This window comes from Mustela lutreola, chromosome X (genome assembly GCF_030435805.1).
Source record: "Mustela lutreola isolate mMusLut2 chromosome X, mMusLut2.pri, whole genome shotgun sequence".
Classification (NCBI taxonomy): domain Eukaryota; kingdom Metazoa; phylum Chordata; class Mammalia; order Carnivora; family Mustelidae; genus Mustela; species Mustela lutreola.
In genome coordinates, this window is record NC_081308.1 from 128623296 (window position 1) to 128636582 (window position 13287).

Below are 13287 nucleotides of genomic sequence, written 5' to 3' on the forward strand. Positions count from 1 at the left end.
ATCCCAATCAAAATGATGATGGCTTGGACCACGGCAGTAGCAGTGGGCCTGGAGAAAAGTGGGTAGGTGTATTCTGTATTTTTAAGATGTAGAATGGAAAGGACCAAGTGAGGGATGGAGAGGAGTCAACAGTGACAGCCTTCTGACCTGACCCACAATAAGGGCTGTGACGTGATGGGGCCTCATGCCAAGACGGGAAGACCTGGGGAAGAGGCGGGTTTGAGGAAGGGGATGGAGAGGTGATGAGTTCCATCTGGGATCTTGGTTTGAGGGATCTGTACAGTGTCCAGGGGAGATGTCTAGGGGACACTTTGTTACCTAGACTCTGTGGCTTAGGTAGATAAATTGTTCAGGGAGAGTGGCAGCAGCAGGGAGACCCAGAAGTGTTCCAGGCCAGGATGTAACATGATTGTATGTGCAAAAAATGTCACATCATGAGTCGTGGAAGACAGATTAGAGAGAGAGACCACAGGCAGCGGACCAGTCAGGAGTTTCCTGTAGGCCCACAAAGGGTCTGGTGGTGGTCCCAGGGAGGATGGGGCGGATCCCACACATGGAGGAGTAGGATGGACCAGCCTTGGTAACTGGTAGGCTGTGGGAAATCAGAAAGAAGATATCCATGTTGGGTGACAGGGAAGAGGAAGGGCCATTTACTGAGATGATGAGCACCAGAGGAGGAGCAGTTCTCAGGGGCTACTGCCAGTGTGAGGGGACCTCCTGAAGGAGATGTCCATAGCCAACACCCAATGCCCAGGAGAGGGGACCAATGGTAGGCAAGAGGTCAGCCTGCACCATCAGCATCTGCCTTCCCCTGGGGACTTGAAGATGAGGCTCCACAAAGACAGAGGCCCGACCATGGCAGGTGTCGACAGCACTGAGCCCATGGGCAGCGTACCCTCCAACGACCTGCAATGCTCTGTCATCTTGAAACCTCAGTTCTCCTGAGGAGGAAGTGACAGCTTGTTGGGACACCATGTCAGCTTCTAGGCAAACACCAAGGGACTTAGTGGGACAGTTACCACAAGTGAGGGTGTGAAGTGCACAGCGCCCTGCTTTAGGTGATGTGGGGGGAGGCCAAAGAAGTCAAACCTGCACCCCCTGCCCAGGAGTGTCCGCTATGTTCAGAAAACAACTCTTCCAAACTTCCAGTGCGTTCTGAGGCCTCGATGGCCAAGCAGCTTGTGGTTGCTTCCCAGAATACCCATGTTTTAAATATCGGGGCACCCAGCAAATGCCACAAAGGAGTTTGGCTGGCAAAAGAGTGAGGCAAGTTGTCACTGGTAAAGGTTTAAGAAAGGACACGGGGGAGGTGTTGAGGGCACTTAGCATGGAGATGGAGGGAAGACAAGAAACCTATCTCATGTGCAGACCACCCATGTTTTCCATGGCTCTTGACATCCCAATACCTTCGAAGCAAGCCCAGGGCAAGGACTAGTCTCATCATTTGATAGCTGGGGAAACTGAGGCTCGGGTAGAAAATGTGTGTTCACAAGGATGAGCCAATGAATCCAGTCCCACGAACTGGTCCTGGACCCAGAACTCCTGCCTCTCAGCCTGGTGCAGCTTCCATTTCATCATTTGGCCGCAGGGAGCAGTGAGTCAGAGCTGGTCAGCAGTGGTTCTGAACAATGATCAATTTTCAGAAGTGTTAGAGCCAGCTGACAGATGACATCACGTTGGGAGTTTGAAATAAGCTACGATGTGAATATTTAGACCATGGGAATCAGCAAATGCTACCAGCACATCACGGCTCCAGGTCACTACGGACACATCTTCCAGCCCCTATGGCTGTGCCTGCCACCAGGGGCTGTGAGTTATGGTTTGGTAGCTGTGTGTGAAGAGTGTCCACCTTGGAATTAGATGATTAAGGGATTTGGGGTCAGCACTCAGTCCTGGGCCTTACAAAGTGTTTCTAGCACCCGCTCCAGGGATACCCAACTGGTCATGCTGATTGACTGCTGAGATTGATAACCAAATGAGAATTTTCACTCCCTCCACTTGCCACACCAAGTCCTATTATGAGTCAGAGCAAAGGGGGCCCCTTCAGCATGGGGTCTCATTTCACTTCCACTGTATTATTTTGAATATTGAACACATCTGTCTTGGCCTCTTACCTGGCTTAGATCCTTACAGAAAAGGAGAAACACGTCAACACCAAATCCCAAGGAGGAAGATTCAGGGATGTAAGAATCCCAGGCGATGACAGACACCATTTAAGAAGGAAATCGGAGCTCCACAAAAATAGGTATGTTATTTGCTGTACATCATCTTATTTCATATGGGAAAGCAAAATGAATTGGAGGGTTTGCAGGCTCTTGGAGTAAAAGGAATTACAGAGAAGACAGTTTCTGCTGTTCACCCTTAAATAAATAGCTGCTGTTCTTGCTTGTTAAAATGTAAAATTTCCAGATCTAAATGTCAGAGAATTCTAGGAAAAATTGCAAAACCATTACTTCATAAACATGTAATTGTGCTATTACTTCTAAATGCGATGACATTCTATAAATATCACAGTTCAGGCCTCATAGTCTATAAATAGACCCAGTTAATCACCGGAAATAGATTTTATTTCTTGAATTATAATGGAGTAAATTACAGAGTCTCCATTTTCTAGTGGCAGAGTCCACTCCCAGTTTTGGTGGTATCTTTCCCTCTGCTTGGGCTCCTCCGTGAGCTATAAATACTCTTCAGTGAATATCAGGACAAGGACAGTGGGAGGAGGGGATTGGTTCCATTTGCCAGAGCCCCAGTCTAGAACCCCAGGAAGTGTTTAGACTACCCTGCTGAAGCCTGTCCACCCAACACTGGGATAGCTGCATGTAGGCAGGACTGAGTGCCCAGCTCAGGGTACCATTGTTAGGGGTGCTTGCAGCTGATTAGATAAGCATGAGATGCTGTGGACTCAGAAGGGATGGACGGGTGATCTGGAACGTCTTCTATTCAGCACCAAGATAGGCTGGAGGGTCCCAGATGGTTGAAACTAAAGACCCTGCATCTGTTGTTGATGCTTTCCCAGAATTCCCTACTATAAACACCTCACTAGGCCACATATTTGGCTCTTGTGTAGCTTAAACCATGCCCCTGCTTATACAGTGAAGACTAGGGCATGGTTCACTACAAAAAAGAAGGTATTCTCTATTTCCCCCTTGTAATACACACATCAGTGCCATAATTGGGTTAGAACAAGAAGTTGGATATGCTTTGTGGTTTCTAGGATTCTGTGGCCAAGGGGAGTTATTGTCAACTACTTGCTTTTTGGGGGGCCTCAGTTTCCCTATTTGTCAAATCAGGGGGCAGGAGGGATGCAGTGAGATGGAGCTGAAAAGGAGTGCGGAGAAATTTCTTCCAATTCTGACTTCACCTTGGGCCATGACCTTGGGTTAGTCTTCTCCCTTCTCTTGGGTTCAGTTTCCAACTATATTATGGAAAGGAAGAGGGAGAATCTTGGCCATTTGGTCAATGCTGCAGGTCTGCACATCTTTTCTAATCAGCCACCTTTTCTAAGGGAGTCCCCTGGAACCCCGTCCTTTGAGCACACAGCTGGGTTATGATTATTACTGTAGAAAGGCTTTTCTCAAACTATGATTTGCATATCCCTACTCTGACTCTATAAAGGATTGGGGGTAGAGTGGGCATTGTCCAAGTTTATAAAGTAGGAACACTGAGAAAAAATAATCAGGGGAAGAGGGAAGAAGTAAACCTGATATTTTTAAGTGTTCACATAATTTGGGGACTAAATATAACATTTAGCCAGGAGCTTACTGGCAGCCAGAGCAAAAAGAGAAAGAAACAAACCAAGACATGTAGAGCTCCAGAGTTTTCATCATCAGAAAAAAAAAAAAAAAGCATATTTTTCTCCTCAGGGGGACATATTTTCCCCCAATGGCCCCAAATCCAGAAAGAAAGAAAATGTTTTAAACCCAAGATTTTAGAGTTAAGATACTCAGCGGAACACTACTCAAAAGTTTCAAAGTAAATTCAGAAGACAGTCAGTCATAAGGCTCTTTCTAAGACTAATTTTTAACCAAGTCTCAGGCTCAGGAATCAAGTAGAGTTTCATGGGTGCAGTTCTACCAGGGGCGGGCCTTTTGGACTTGGGGTCAGTTGTGTTGAGGTGTGACTGTCTTTGTATGGTGCCCCCAAATAGGTAATTATTTCCCCTTGACAAATGTATCCCCTTCACTTTGGGGTGGTAGCTAGTAGCAATTTGGTTCAATGGCTGGAGTCAATCTGTGTTTGAAAGGGTTAACCCCTGGCCAGGTCTAATGTGCAGAGAGGGGGAAGGAGACAGGGGATCAGGATCAGGCCTCAGGGGGGTTGTCCTCAAGGCAAGAGAGAAAACGTCTCCCAGGGAGCTGTCCCATGGTGCCCCAGAGGTTCCAGCCTTCTTGAGGGAAGTACCTACCTCTCTGTGCCCAATGCTGACCAAAGCCAGAGGGGGAAAGGAAAGGCTGGTGGAAGTGTCCACGGTACTCAGCATTCCACCTAGCGTGGAGGTGAGCAGGGACTTGGCGGAAGCTCCCACCCCATGATGGACAGCAACCGGATGTTTGTAGGTTTCACTCATGCTGCCTTTGGGGTTGGCACCATCTTGCCATGCAGGATAGTGGTCCTCTCACACAGGATGCTCACAGGGCTCAGGGAGTCTTGCTTCCAGGGTCTGAATTTCATGCGTCTCAATGAGGTCCTAGGCCCTCTGGGTTGGAGAGGTGATATGAACAGCAGGCCTTTGATAACATGGCCCTGTACTGGGCTCATTTCCTGTGTCACTCAATCTGTGTCCACGTGGAAACATAATCCCTGAGATTCATTCCCCAAAATTGTTCTAAGTGCCTAGTCCATCTGTGTGCCAGGCAAAGGAGGGTACAAGCATAAATGAGGCCAGTCAGTGTCATCGGATTTCACAATGTAATGGGGAAGACAACCAGAGGGACACTGTGGCAGGAAACATGAGAAGAACCCTGAAGAGGGGCACCTGGGTGGCTCAGTGAGTTAAAGCCTCTGCCTTCAGCTCGGGTCATGATCCCAGAGTCCTGGGATCGAGCCCCACATCGGGCTCTCTGCTGGGCAGGGAGCCTGCTTCCTCCTCCTTCTCTCTCTCTCTCTCTCTGCTTGCCTCTCTGCCTACTTGTGATCGCTCTCTGTCAAATAAATAAATAAAATCTTAAAAAAAAAAAGAACCCTGAAGAAAGAGGGGCAGCCAGGTGACTAGGGGGTATTGGTGGGCTGGTAGTGGCAGGTCTTGTGGGCCAAGTTGTTGCAGGGCCAGATCCTATAAGGCCTTGCAGTCCATAAGAAGGGACTTGGATTTATCTGGATGACAATGGGAATACGTGGGAGCCTTTGGAGTAAAGAAGGGACATGATCAGGACTATATGCAGGGAACACCTCAGCTGTGCAGGACAAACTGGAGGAAAGAGCTTTCCTGAAGAAGAATATAGAAGTGAACCCTAAGAGATTCTGCAGGTAATATGGCTCTTCTGTTGGTTGAATGGGTAGGAAATGAGAAGGCAGCCTTGGCCTTATATGTACTTGAACCATTCTTTTGCTAGATGCTCTTAGGCAGTCATTGATGGTCGTGAGATTCCTGTACCCTAAGCATACAGCCCTTATGGCTCCGCAAGTGTGTCATGAATTCTCGTCCCTCTGCTCCTTACCAAAGTGCTGGGGACTTGGCTAGGCAGAGTTCAAAGCAGAGGTCAAAATCACACAGCTAATCAGGACAAGGGAAGGGACGCTGGAGCCAGGGCTATAATTTCTGGTCTTCCAACACCCCAGCCAGGTCTCTGGGCCATTTTGCCCTGCCACTAGGTGTCAGCCCCCTCCTCACTGGGTGTGCCTGCATATGTGAACCTAGAAAAGCTATAAAGAAATTATTTAGAAAATATTTAGAGGATAGTTCTTCAGGTCAAGGAGTGAGGTGCACCTGTTGCTGACAATGTCCTTCCTCCTTGGCCCCCCTCTTGCCTGCCCCCCCAGCCTGCTTTCCCCTCTCATGTACCACTCATGGAGGACGGTGCTCTGGGCATGGGTCTGATCACTTTCATCCAACCTCATGCACTTTTCAGCTAGAAAATATGAATGTCCCTGGAGGCCCAGCTGGCTCTTTGTTCTCTTTGTTTAGAAATTAGCTTAGAGATATCAGCTAGCAGATTAAAAAGCCCATATCAGATCTGCTAAAATCTCTTCCCTTTCAGATTTCATTTCTGCTCCTTCAGGAAATTTCTGCTGTTCTTTTAGAATGATGGATTTTCTTTCTGTTCAACTCCAGGAGAAGATGACTCTTCTTCCAGAGAAGGTCTGGTGAGGCTCTGTGCTAGAAGCAGGGAAAGGCTGCAGCAGGACTCACCTTGCTCTCCAGGTCTGGGGCCTCAGTGGGCATGATCTCTGAAGAGTATAGCCCCCGTACCCTCCGCCTCCCTTCTCAGTTGGCTCTGCTTCCCAGCAAGGCTGTCCCTAGTAACAGTCCCTTCCTTCCATGCTCCTACCCCCTGCCAACCCCTATCAAGCCCTCCAGGGCTGGTACAGAGTCTCTGTGTCTTTGCCCTAGAGTATCTGAGAGGCAATCTGGATCTCTGCTGGGAACGCCATCCATGGGGCCAAAAGTGAGAAATGGCTGGGCATGATGCGTGCTGCTGTCTAAGCCTTTGAGCAAACTCCCTTCCTGATGCCCCAAGCACTGGAGTTTCTTGCTAACTGTGCACATGTCCTTCCTCTCAGCTGGTTTTTGGAGATGGTGGAGGAACAAGGCTTCCCTGGCCACAGCTGTTTCTTCCATCAACTGTTCCCTCTCCCTAGTGGCTCTAACCAGGTATGAGGTTCATAGAAGGAGGAACCTAGATGCTTTGCAGTTTGTGGTTCCCTCTGAGAACCTTAGATGGACAGGGTATATTGATTGAACAAGGATCCAGAGCAAGTAAGATGCCAAGTTATGATTCACACCCAGGTCTGTCTGGTACCCAAACCAGACATTATGCCACAGCTGGACATTGGTGACCATGGGAGGGGTTCCAGGGTCTGTTTGCAGACTGGATGGGCCTTCTGAAAACTCAGCAGTGAGGAACACTTAACACCAAGGAACAGTAAGAAGCTGCAGATGAGGTCCCCTCATGGACTAGATGCATGAATCCCCCAAGAGATCAGGGGGCCAGTGGGGAGGCTGGGGTACAGAGAAGCCTAGAATTTGTAAGTTTTCTAAGAAAGGTATTGATGGAAACTGGTTACTTCTTCCAAGGAGTTTTGGAAGTAGGGGATAGCAGAGGCTGGGGACCTTATGGGCAGGCGAGGCAAGGTACCCAATGGAGAGCCAGTCAGAGGTGGGCAGGAGGTGCTGTTGGGTTAGGGTTAGGTTCAACTGCTTCCAGGGCATCCCTTTGCTACTGAGAAGCTTGGGCTTGTTCATCTGTAGAGTGGGACTAAAAGCTCTACCTGGTCAGCTATGGGGAGGTTCAGATTATGGAGAAATACACCAAACTTGGGAATGCATGCTGCCAGCTTGCAAAGCAGCTAGCCAATCAGTCACTCAAGGAATCTATTTTTGAGCCCCTGCTACACACACTAGTCTGGGCTTTGGGCATACTTCCAGCTGTCAGTCCTCCATTCTTTCTGTAAGAGAAGATACACCCCTTGGCCAGAGAGGTTGAACAATGCAGGCAGAGGTGAGGGAGCAACTCATTCACTCTTTCTGAATTGAAGAGAGGCCTTTGGCTGGGACAGGGATTTGGAGTTCTTTGGAGGCTCCTTCTCCTCCTCCCTTGGAGTGACATCAGGTAAGGCCCACTTCTGGGAGGGCTTGGAGTTGAGTAACCTGGACGGACGTCTAGCCCCCTAGCCAGCTTTGCAGTCCCTTTCCCCTTTTCTTTTTAGGAATTGTGCCTTTCCTGGTGTTTGGGCCTATTCTTTCCATAATCTGAAATTATCAGATCTAGTCTAATGTTTAATATTATGTATTTAGGAACTAAATTCTTCAGCTTCTATAAAATTGAATTTCTCAGAAGCCACAGGCAAGAATACAGGGATGCAGCTACCCACAGGACCATCTTGACCTTGTATCTGACTGGGACATTGTCTTGCTTCCCATTGTGCAGGTGCACTCTGCCTAAGCACCTATGCCCAGCACTTAAGACCCTCTATGACTTGCCCTTGCTTCAACTTCTCCAACTCCATTTCCCCATGTTCCAGCTGCTCCAGCATGGTCTCCATTCCCTGAGTTCTTTCTGTGCTTTTCAGTTGCTCTGACTTGGCTCATACTGTTCCATCTACCTATAATTTCTTTCATTTCTTTCTCTGTCTGTAGGAATCTCACTTATCTTTTAAGGGCCAGTGCAGTGCCAAATCTTTTAGACAGCCTTCCCTTATGGCATGACATGCAAACTGATTAATACAGAGCTTGAGATCACGTAGATGCTTAAGAAATGTTTTTGCCATCACCTTTGCTGACTGCTGCTTCTTCCCTAGGCATTATTCATCTCATCTTCTTCTCTGTTCCTGCTGCATATTTGCTTGTTCTTTGATCTAAGAAGTCTTCTATCATCGAGGTTAATGAGAAGATTCAGGAATCAGATAACTCTGGGTCACCAACTAGCTATGTGACCTTAAGCAAGTCATTTCCAACCCTGAGACTCAGTTTTCTCTTCTGTCAACTGATCCACAGCACTGCACATGGATGGAATGGGATAATACACAGAAAGCTTTCAGAAGACAGAGTACCTGGTATATAGTAAGCATTTAATATGGGTTTGTCATTCTTATTACTTTGATAAAATATAGGGGCTTCTGGATCCAGCAAAGATGGAATAGTCCCATTCCTTCCAGGTCCTCTCTGTGACAACTAGTGAACCCTGGACATAATGCAAAAAGCAGCATAGGAAGACCCCCAAGAAGAAGAAAAAAGATAGAGGACTGTCTAGGGACCTTGGGACTTGGAGGAATGACATGGTGGTGAGTTCCCTGGGATTCCTTACTGCCTTCCATGTATCCCTGACAGTACACTACAGACACTTCCAACCTGCAGCTGGCCACAGGCATACATGAAATAACCGAAGAAAAAATGTCCTTCTAGCCAAAGAACTGGGAAAATGTGACCTAGTGGAACAGAAATATTTTGATGTTACCTATCTTACTTCAGCCAAACAAGGAAGAAAAAACTACTTTCTTCCTGTGGTATCAGTAAGGTCAAGTGGGAAACGGAATTTCTGGCCCCACCCCAATAACAAAGAGATAGAATGAGACAGTGAAAGGAGGTGCTAGTTGGCACTGAACTGTTTTAGATATGGTAGTGTTAATGGGGCTCAGCAGGAAGATGAACTTCCACTTCTACCTTATGGGAATAAGACAATGCCATGTGGTATAATTTGGCACTGCACTTTTGTCAGGATGGTATTGTTAGGGCCCATTTGTGAGTAGAGCATCCACCACCAGCTAGACCCACATATTACACCTCAACAGGGTGACTATATGCAAAAATCAAGATTAAATAGATCCAAAGTCTCACAACATGATACCCAAATTGTCTGGAATATATTTGATAAATCACTTGCCATACCTAGAACCAGGAAAATCACAACATGAGTGAGAAGAGACCATCAACCAATGTCAACACTTAGATGACAGAGATGTTGGAATGATCTGTCAAGGATTTTAGAGCAACCACAGTAAAAATGCTTCATTGAGCAGTTATGAATATTCTTGGAGCAAGGGAAAAATAGAAAGTCTTAATAAAGAAATAGAAGACCAAAGAAGAACAAAATTAAAAATTTTAGACTGCAAAATACAACAATTGAAACAAACAAACAAACAACTCAGTGGATGGACTTAACAGAGGAGTGGAGGGGACAGATGAAAGAACCAGTGAACTTGAAGATAGAACCATAGAAATTACCTAATCTGAACAACAGAAAGAAATAGATTAAAAAAAAAAAACCCTCACAAATGAACAAACCCTTAGGGATTTGTGAGAACATAAAAAATGTAATATTTTAGCATCAAAATCCTAGAAGATGAGGGGAGAGAGAGAGAGAGTGGGACTGAAAATATTGGAATAAATAATGGATGAGAAATACCCAGATTTGACAAAAGATATAACCCTCTTGATCCAAAGAGCTAGGCAAAACCCAGACAAGATGAACACAAAGATATCCACGCCAACACAACATAGCCAAACTTCAGAATACTAAAAGTAGATGAAAAAGAACCTTAAAAATAATTAGACAAGTGATTCATGACCTGTAAAGGTATGTCCTAGTCCGCTTGGGTTGCTATAATAGAATACCATAGGCTGGACTGCTTAAATAACAGAAATACATTTCTCACAGTTCTGGAGGCTGAGAAATCTGAGATCAGGGTGCCAGTGTGGTCAAGTGAGGCCCTCGTCCTGGTTTGCAGATGGCTGTCTTCTTGTTGTTTTCTCACACAGGGAAGAGAGAGATCATCACTCTCATTTCTCCTCCTGTAAGGGCACTAATCCCATTTTGGAGGGCTCCAACCTCATGACATGATTACCTCCTAAAGACCCCACCTCCTCATACCATCACCTTGGGAATTAGGATTTCAACATATGAATGGAGGTGCACACAATCAGTCCAAAGCAAGATACACTGATTTGAATGGTGGTGTATTTCTTTTCAGAAATCCTGGAGGTGAGAAGGAGGTGGCACAACATTTTCCCAGTGCTAAGAGAGAAGAACTCTCAACCTAGAATTCCATACTCAGAGAAAATAACCTCAAGGAATTAAGGCAAAAGGAACAAATTCTCAGATGAAAGAAAACTAAGAATATATCACCAACACACTTACCCTAAGAAATGGCTAAGGAAGTTCTCTAAACAGGAAGTAAATGTTGAAAATAAGAAAGCCTGGAACTCAGGAATGAAGAACAGCAGAGAGAATAAGAGAGTTTAAGTTTTCTAAATCATGTTAGATGATTGAAGCAGAATTTATGACATTTACTAACAGGTGTCTAAACAAACATATATAGAGCAGCACGTGGCTCAGTCATTAAGTGTCTGCCTCTGGCTCAGGTCATGATCCTGGGGTCTTAGGATCGAGCCCCACGTCAGGCTCCCTGCTTGGCAGAAAGCCTGCTTCTCCCTCTCCCACACCCCCTGCTTGTATTTCCTCTCTCGCTGTCTCTCTCTCTCTGTCAAATAAATAAGTAAATAAATAAAAATCTTTTAAAAAATAAACATATATAGAGAAAATACTTAAGACATTGGTACTATAAAGTGAAGGAAGGCAAAGCGACATAAGTAGAGACAGGGTTTCTGCACTTTACTCAAACTGACAAAGTGTTTACATTAGTAGACTGCAAAATAGCTACTAAGAAAACTATATGAATAGATACCCTCAATAACACTGTAGAAAAACCAAAATGGAATTCTAAAAAGACAGATCCTGACAGAGTGGATTGAAAAACAGGACCCAACTGTATGAGGTCTATAAGAAAATAATTTCAATACAATAATATAGGTACATTGAAAACAAAAGGACAGAAAAACAGTATCATGCAAACATTTATCAGAAGAAAGCAAGAACAGCTATGTTAATATTAGATAAAGTAGACTTCAGAGCAAAGAAAATTACCAGAGACAGAAAAGAACATTATATAATAATAAAAGGGTTAATGCACCAAAAAGACATCTCAATTCTAAGTGTGTACACATTAAACAACAGCACTTCAAAATACGTGAAGCAAAAACTAATAGAACTGAGAAGAGAAATAGACAAATCCACAATTATAGTTGGAGACCTCAACAGCCCTCTCTCAATAATTGATAGAATGATTAAACATAAAATCAGCAAAGGTCTAGGAGAACTCAACAATACCATTGTGTAGCAGGATCTAATCGACAGTTATAGAACCCTTCACCCAACAGAAGCAGAATAGGCATTCTTTTCAAGTGCCTAGAGAATAGTCACCAACATGGACCATATTCTGAGCTATAAAACTAACCTAAACAAATTTTTAAAAAACAAAAATATACAGAAGGTGTCCTGTGACCACAATGGTATCCAAGTAGAAATCAAAATAAAACACCTTGAGATTTGTGAGACACAGCTAATGCTGTGCCCAGAAGGAAATTTATAGCACTAAATGCATACCTTAGACAAAAGTTAGAGTCTCAAATAAATAGTCTAAATTCCTATTCCAAAAGTCTAGAAAAGAAGAACAAAATAAACCCAAAGCAAGCAGAAGGGAGAAATAATAAATAACAGAAATCAATGAAATTGAAAACAGCAAACAAGACAAAAATCAATGAAGTAAGAAGCTAGTTTTCTGAAAAGATCACTAGGGTTGGCAAACATCTAGCCATACTGATGAAGAAAAAGAGAAGAAATAAGGAATATCACTGCAAATCCCACAGGCATCAAGAAAATAAAAAGGGAATATTGTGAACACCTCTGCACACATAACTTTGACAACTTAAGTATAATGGACCAAGTCTTTGAAAAGCACAAACTACCAGAGTCACCCAATATGAAAAAGAGAGCATGAATAGACATATGACCATTAAAGAGACTGAATGCATAGTTATTTAAAACAAACAAACAAACAAACTCCTGAGAAAGAGATCTCCAGACCCAGATGGTTTAATTGGCACATTCTATCAAGGATTTGAAGAAGAATTAACACCAATTTTATAGTGTCTTCTAGAAAATAAAAGAGGAAAGAAGCTCCAAACTCATTTTATGAGGTCAGTCTTACTTGATACCAAAGCCAGATAAAGATGGTACAAAAAATGAAAACCACACAATGATACCTCTCATGAAAGTAGAGACAAACATTCTTGAAACATATATTAGCAATAGAATTCAGCAGTATATGATAATAATTGTGTACCTTGACCAAGCGGGGTTTAGTACACATATGTAAATTTGACTCAGTATTTGCAATCAATGTAATTCATTATATCAACACGCTGAAGAAGAAAAGTCGCATGGAGCATGCAAAAACATGTGGCAAAATCCAACTGTCACTCATGGTAAAGACAAAACAAAACACCTCACAGCAATTTAGGAATAGAAGATATTAGGGACTGAATTATGTCCTCCTACAATTTCTGTGTTGAAGTCCTAACCACCAGCGTGGCTGTATTTGGAGATAGGGCCTTTAAAGAGACAACTGAAGTTAAATGAGGTCATAGGGGTGGAACCTTAATTCAGTAGGATTGGTGTCCTCATAAAAAGAGAGACACCAGAGCTTTTTCTCTGTCTCTGTCTCTCTGTCTCCCTACCGTGCATGTGCATGCAAGAAAGTCCATGTAAGGACACATTAAGAAGGTGGCATCTG